General features: G+C 47.9%; 1 pseudogene; it reads right to left on the reverse strand.

The window, feature by feature from the left end:
• Nucleotides 1-258: 258 nt before the first annotated feature.
• On the reverse strand, nt 259-6099 carry LOC144773719 (uncharacterized; annotated as a pseudogene).
• Between the last annotated feature and the right edge of the window lie 1763 nt (nt 6100-7862).

The raw sequence follows: 7862 nt of genomic DNA on the forward strand, positions 1-7862 counted from the left end.
TTTGGGGGGGTAGACAGTCCTGTGTGAACTGGGAGACACTCACACAGGATTACAAATATGGGGGCTTTAGCGTGCCTGATTTCTATCTGTATTACCTGTGCGCTCACACACAATATGCGCACTACTGGGTTGGCTCTCATGACTTCATCCCACATGTGTCTAAGGAGGATGGAGACGCCCACCCTGTTCCTCTGTGTTCCATACTGACTCACTCTAATCGACAGACACCCCTCTCTGAGATAAACACGGTTGATACAATTATAGTGGCCTGGCAGGCACTAGGTTGCATGGCATGGAAATTTCCGCTGTATTCCCCTCTACTACCTCTAGCATTTGATTTGAATCTGTCAGTGACACATGAGGCGGGATCTATGCGCACTCTACAATCAGTAGGAATAGTCAAAATGCAGGATTTATTTCCCAACTGCGTTTTTCTAACTGACGATGATCTAAGTTTCATATAGACACCATTATTTTTATATTCCTCTTCCACAAGTTAAAAAAAGCGATACAGGGGCACCACCACACTTTCCCTGCAGAACCCCCAACATTACAAATTCTAACAAGCATTTACAATGCAACGGTTTCGCCTTTGCCAAAGTTAGAGCTATTGGCATTGTAAATGACAATATTTTTATTTATGTGTTGGTTTTGAAAACAGATAAATAAATGGCATTGTCATTTACATTGCCAACAGCTTAATCTCTTGCAAATGTAAGACCTATTGTACCCTACTGGATTTCACTGAAGAAATTCAGAGTCTGGTCTGCAGGTGTCACGTGACAGATGCCCAATTGACAGCTGAGGGGGTTAAATCGTGTTGGGGTGGCACATTAAGGCAACGCTTGCTGAAAGCACTACACTACCCTACTGGAGTGTCAGTCTTTTTGGACATGGTTCACTCACTCATCTTGAAACAGGAAGCTCGCCACCAGTTCCACAAAAAATACCGTCATTAAATCTTTCCTTTTTAAGGGTTGGACATTTCAGTTGGCGTCTGCTCTCAGTCACGCTCGTCTTGTCGCCCATTGTCAATCACGCGCCTCTCTGTGCCTGGCTGTCAAGTGCCGGCGCCATCCTAGTGCGCATCTTCAGTCAGCCACGGTGTGCTAGCCAACCGAACTGCATTATGGGATGGCATGGTGGGTTAAAGAACCTGTTTTACAAACATGTGTCCGTGCTTGTGAGGAGGTAGTGCACCTGTTGAGGGAGAGAGAGTGTGTTTGCATATGTGCGTGCATGCATGTGTATGTGAATAAGCACTTCCAAGATTTAGTGGGACTAGAGTTTTTATCTACAAATCATTGTTTTCAGCTGTGTTGTAATGGAATCAAAGCAACACTACACCCCCCATAATGCATAGTGTGATCACATAAAAGTACAGAACTGGAAAGAGTGTCCATAATGACCAGCAAGACGGTTTTCACCCTAAGAAGGATGTGCTTCAGTCTCCAGTGCCACGGGCGAGTGGAAACACACACTGTGCTGGTGGAGAAGTAGAAGAAGTACAAGTGTCCATAGAAGAGAAGTAGAGGGGATGCACTCTCCATTCCCTATGCACTCTCCACTCCGTATGCACTATCCACTCCCTATGCACTCTCCACTCTCCACTCCGTATGCACTATCCACTCCCTATGCACTCTCCACTCCCTACGCACTCTCCACTCTCCACTCCCTACGCACTCTCCACTCTCCACTCCCTACGCACTCTCCACTCTCCACTCCCTACGCACTCTCCACTCTCCACTCACTACGCACTCTCCACTCTCCACGCACTCTCCACTCTCCACTCCCTATGCACTCTCCACTCTCCACTCCGTATGCACTATCCACTCCCTATGCACTCTCCACTCTCCACTCTCCACTCCGTATGCACTATCCACTCCCTATGCACTCTCCACTCCCTATGCACTCTCCACTCTCCACTCCCTACGCACTCTCCACTCTCCACTCCCTACGCACTCTCCACTCTCCACTCCCTATGCACTCTCCACTCTCCACTCCCTACGCACTCTCCTCTCCACTCCCTATCCACTCTCCACTCTCCACTCCCTATCCACTCTCCACTCCCTATGCACTCTCCACTCTCCACTCCCTATGCACTCTCCACTCTGCACTCCCTATGCACTCTCCACTCTGCACTCCCTATGCACTCTCCACTCTGCACTCCCTATGCACTCTCCACTCTGCACTCCCTATGCACTCTCCACTCCCTATGCACTCTCCACTCCCTATGCACTCTCCACTCCCTATGCACTCTCCACTCTCCACTCCCTATCCACTCTGCACTCCCTATGCACTCTCCACTCTGCACTCCCTATGCACTCTCCACTCTCCACTCCCTATGCACTCTCCACTCCCTATGCACTCTCCACTCTCCACTCCCTATGCACTCTCCACTCTCCACTCCCTATGCACTCTCCACTCCCTTGAGCTGCACTCCCTATGCACTCTCCACTCCCTATGCACTCTCCACTCTCCACTCCCTATCCACTCTGCACTCCCTATGCACTCTCCACTCTGCACTCCCTATGCACTCTGCACTCCCTATGCACTCTCCACTCCCTATGCACTCTCCACTCCCTATGCACTCTCCACTCCCTATGCACTCTCCACTCCCTATGCACTCTCCACTCCCTATGCACTCTCAACTCCCTATGCACTCTCCACTCTCCACTCCATCTTATCCCGGTCCCAAGGTTAAACTGATGTCAATGAGAAGACCTTATAGACAAAAAGTTTGGTTGGAGAAATCACATTATCAAGCAGTGCTATGGCATCGGTTATTAAATGCTAATATGTTCAATGACGTGAAAGCATTTTGGGATGTCCTCAATGAATTGGAAAAGGGAGGCAATAGGGCCTATACTGTTAATATTATGGAGGAATTTAAGTATCAAACATACGTTTTTTCAATAATAAATTACATAGGAATTCTAATTTATTTTTTCAATACTAATAGCTCTTAGAAAAGGCCTTGAATAGCGTCACAACCACTTAGTCCCAGTATAAAGTCTCCGAGTTATCAAGTATGAGGCAAACTGAAGGAACTGCAAGTTTCATAGGCTGATGTAGAAGAGTTGTCAACGGTTCGGTCCCAAACAGTAGCAATCAGTAAGACGATCCTCAGGACACTGTCCGTAAACAATCAAGGTGGATCTTTTGAGGAAGAATTATAGGTATATACAACTGTACTAAATAAAAAAAAATTATAGATAACATGCCATCTACAGAATACAGCCTTGCTTTTATAACTCTGAGATTTTATAGCTGGGCTACGTGATTGTTACATCATTCAAGCCTCTTCTATATACTATTATGGAATTCAATTATTGCTGTGCCCTTATTGGTGTGCATTGTCTAATGTGGCTGGTCATATCCCTCTAAAATTATTTCATAATTATTCAATTTAGTACTGAAGAAAACAAAATTAGAACTCCTATGTAATTGAGTACTGAAAAAAACTTGGATTAAATTGCTCATTGTACACGCCGTTAAGCCTCTTCATCAATTGAGCATTCATTAGATATATTTCTTTTCCCCCAAAAAATATGCCTATATAATGAAATTGATTGTGGATTGGAAATTATGCGACCACTCATGAATTTTTAGATTTCATTACACAAAATAATTCCTTCAGAAGGTCCCTTGTTGATGTTGTTCAAGAGCAATCTCCCTGAGGGAATTTTTGAATTGTGCTAGTGTTTTTATAGTAGTGGTTGTGTTAGATGTCAAGAATACACTGTATTTTCAAATCTGAGAGCATACAATCTTTCAATGACAGTTACTCACCTTTGCTAGGTCCCTCACTTATAGGGTTACAACTTGCTCGATGTAGTCAGGACATATAATGTTGTGCGTGTTTCTACAACTCGTTGCCTTCATCTTTATTAGTCCAGTTGGTTTGATTGTAGCAAACCAAAGCTAGAACTTTTAGAATTAATAAGGTTGTAAAAAAAAGAAGCCTAAGAGCTGAAACATATTTTCCTAATAACAGTTGGTAAACCCGCTGCCCTTTTTTATTGCATAGGGTACAGCTCTTATAATAATTATGCTCTTTAGATCACACCCCATAATAACTATTATGAAATTTTACGACACCCATGTGTCTGGCGCACAGATGCCTAATTGTGCCTGTCTTGCTCTATAACTGGTACTATAATATTGCAATTGTATCTATGTAGGTCTTACACCCCTTACGAGGCATTTAAGAATTTTGGGCCGGCAGGAAGCTGCTCCGGAACCTAAGGATAATGTTTAATTCAGTGGTTATGGAGATTAGTTACATGCTCTCAAGGAAACCATACATGTATTTACTTCAGGTTCTTTGTTGTACATTGATGGGAGTTCGGCGTGATCATTATTGGAGGGGATGGGGTTATGGGAGTTCATGCATATGGCTGGTAGGATTAACAAATTAGCTAGATGGGATTAGATACTGTTAATTGTCAAGGGTATGACTTTCAAAGTAGTGATCTTTGGATTGCGGTATGGGCAGGACACTTGCAAAAATACAATAATAGAATACAAATATTTAATAATAATAGCAATGAAGGCAAAAATGCATGTGATTTGGAGAATGTTTTGAGTCTACACCATTTTTTCTTGCAAAGATATAGGAATTGTTCATTTTTGAGACAGCATGCAATCTGATGGTGCAATCCGAGGGTGCAATCCTGCATGAATTTAGAATCTACAAAATACATAATTCTCACCCATCTAAGGCAAAAGTAGATCTTCACCCTGCATCCCAAAAACATTTTTCAAGCCAAGCTAAATATACCATTTGCAGTGTTTGTTCCTAGTCCACATAGTTAGGAGTGCTTTTGTGAATTCATCAAGACTCTGGGTTTTCAAGTGTTTTTCAAGGAGGAGCGGCGTGATTGTCTCACATGGACCATTAGTAATGGTTATAATAAGCAAAGACTGTCTCCCAGTTGGGGAGACTCCCTACAATTCAGAGGGGCCTTGACTGATTCCAGGCCTGTGCGGCTGTGCCTAAACGGCTTGTAAATCTTGAAATCTAGACAACACTAAGCTGTGCCCCTTACCTTCCAGGTCAAAAGCAGCACATTGATGATAGCCAGCAGAGGACAGGGTCCGTTTTCATTCTGGGTAACAATTGGAGTCTTCTGCTCCTTCCACAGTAACCACTTGATGTGATAGACAGACTGCCCAGTGCCGCGCTCCCGCCCCGCCGGCTCCTCCAGACCCTCGCTGACACTGAGGTCCGAACTGGAGTGGGAGGGCAGGTGGGAAGATGACTCTTGGGAGTCCAGGCTGGGAGAGGTGGCTGCAGGGGGAGAGCTGGAAGAAGGAACTTTATGTGGGGAGCTTCCTCCGGGTGTGGAGGGGGGGGTTGGGGACTCACGATGACAGGTGGATGAAGAGGCCCCGGGTGGCAAGAGGGTGGGTAGGGAAGCCACAGGCAGGGGCTTCAATGAAACATCTGCAGAGATTAAGTGGCTGGGCGGGGCAGATCCGGGTTCCAAGGGGTTTGGCGAGGTGGAGAGGGAGGGCAATGTGAAGGGTGGCGACAAGGGGTTGGGCAAGGCAAGCTCGGAACCTGACGAAACAGCCGTCGGGGGTAGGGGTATGCGAGGACAAGCCTCGGAGAACGAGGGGTCTTGAAAGGCAGTCTCTGCAGACTGAGAGGTTTCAACGGTGGTCTTGGGCTCTAAGTGGCTATGATGAGGAGAGGCCGCAGGTGGAGATGGGGTGTGAGAGTCCTCGTAGACGGGCAGTGGGACAGCCCTGAGGGGAAGGGGATTGGGAGAGGCGGCGCTGATGTTCAGCGAAGAGGCCCCGGACGGGGGGGCTGTGCTCGGAATTGTCCGGGGCTTCTTCATGCTCCCGCTGCCTAGGGAGCAGGGAGCCGCCGCTGGCCTCGGGGCTTCCGGGAGGTGCCCAGTCCGGGGGTCCGGGACATTGTGCCTCGGGGGCCTCCCCCTGTGAAGGTGCGCTGATGGGGCCGCCCTGACTGTCGTCACAAACGGGTTGCGGCTTCCATGGCTGGGTGCTCATCCTCGCCTCCGGGATGTGGGCAGCTATATCTCCTCCTCCTCCTCCAGCGAAGTCCGCTGCCTGCTCGCTCTCCATGCGGCTGATCGGAAGGTAAAAATGTCAAGCGGGAGGCGGCGGGAAAGGGGGAGGAGAGACGCAGAAGACGGCCGGAGCAGGAAGGCGGGTGCCGGCTCAATGCCGGACCAGATTCGGGGGCGGGAGAGAACACGGACGACGGGAGGGGGCGGGAGAGAACACGGACGGCGGGAGGGGGGCGGGAGAGGACACGGACGGCGGGAGGGGGGCGGGAGAGGACACGGACGGCGGGAGGGGGGCGGGAGAGAACACGGACGGCGGGAAAGGGGAGGGAACGGGAAACAACGTAACTCCGCCCAGGGAAAAAATCTCGGGAACGCCCCCGAATCTGGTCCGGCCTTGACGGACAGATCCGGCACTCAATGGCTAGCCTCCATTTATGGAGCTAGCCAATGAGAGCCGGGGGACGTTCCCGAAGTCCTTATTGTCAACAAAGGATTTCACCTGCGCTGAAAAGCTGCGCAGAGCGCAGCCTTTCGGCAGGCGAAACCCAAAAACTCTGCTTGTCAGTCCAACACGACGAAACTCCTTACCAAACTATATCGATCTGCTAGAGCGGAGAAGCCCCTATTATGCACAAAAGTTTAAAGAAATGGAATGCACATTTAACTCAGCCACTGACATTGCAGGACTGGGATTATTGCTGCCAGTTTACCGGGGCCCTAACGTCCAATGGTAACCTCCATATAATTCATTTTAAATATATACACCAAGCGTACTATACTCCACATAAGTTATTCAAATATGGGCATAGAGACACTGATAAATGTAAGAGATGTGGAGTTGCGGATGGTGACTTTTGGCACTTGGCCTGGGAGTGCTGCAAGGTAGCGGTGTTCTGGACCAGTGTGATTCACATACTCTCTAAAATGGTCGGTCTTGAATTGCAGTGTTCTCCACACGTATGTCTGCTGGGCTTGGTGCCATCCCTTAAGGGGCTACAGGTAAACTAGTGAGGGTGGCTTTGCTCATGGCCAACAGACGTGTGGCAATGACGTGGGAGGGCACAGCTGGTCCTTCGACTGCACGCTGGCTTCAGGATCTGGTGTTCTGCCGGAATTATTAAGTGCTATATACGGAAGAACTTCCCACCACCTCTAGACCCAATAACATATAGGATCCGCTGCTACAATACCTGTGATCTATCGAACAGGACGAGCCCCTATGTAATGCAGAATGCTGAGTGTACTAATCTTTTGTTTATATGCATGATACTTTGGTATAGTACGCAGATCATTTCTAACCCGTGGCAGTGGTGCTGGATATATGCACCACTGCCACGGGTTGTTAAGTTTGTTCTTCGATTGCATGTGCTCATTGATGATGTCTCTGTGAACTGCATATGCTTCAATAAAACTTCAAAAAAGTAAAAATAATAGACTACCTTGGTAGAACCCACCTCGATTATAACCCATTACAAATACAGCTTGACTTTGAGAGCGTGCCCCCCTTCCCCTTGAGCCCAACGTGGCAACTGCCGACATCAACGCTGGAGGATCCCCCATTCAGAGCTTCAGTCACTACATATATAATGGAATATTTTGATACAAACACAGACACTGCTACCTCAAGGCTGATAGAATGGGATGCCTTCACTGTGTCTATTAGAGGCCACTGCCTGGGCAACACGTTGAACATGCGCTATCAGCTTGATGGTAAATATCTCATTTGGAAAGGTGGCTGCTCACACTTGAAACTCTGGCCCAGTCCTCAGAAAAGGGCTGAGCATGGCTCAATAAGGCTCGGCGAGAGCACATCACGCT

This window comes from Lissotriton helveticus, chromosome 8 (genome assembly GCF_964261635.1).
Source record: "Lissotriton helveticus chromosome 8, aLisHel1.1, whole genome shotgun sequence".
In the NCBI taxonomy this organism is placed as follows: domain Eukaryota; kingdom Metazoa; phylum Chordata; class Amphibia; order Caudata; family Salamandridae; genus Lissotriton; species Lissotriton helveticus.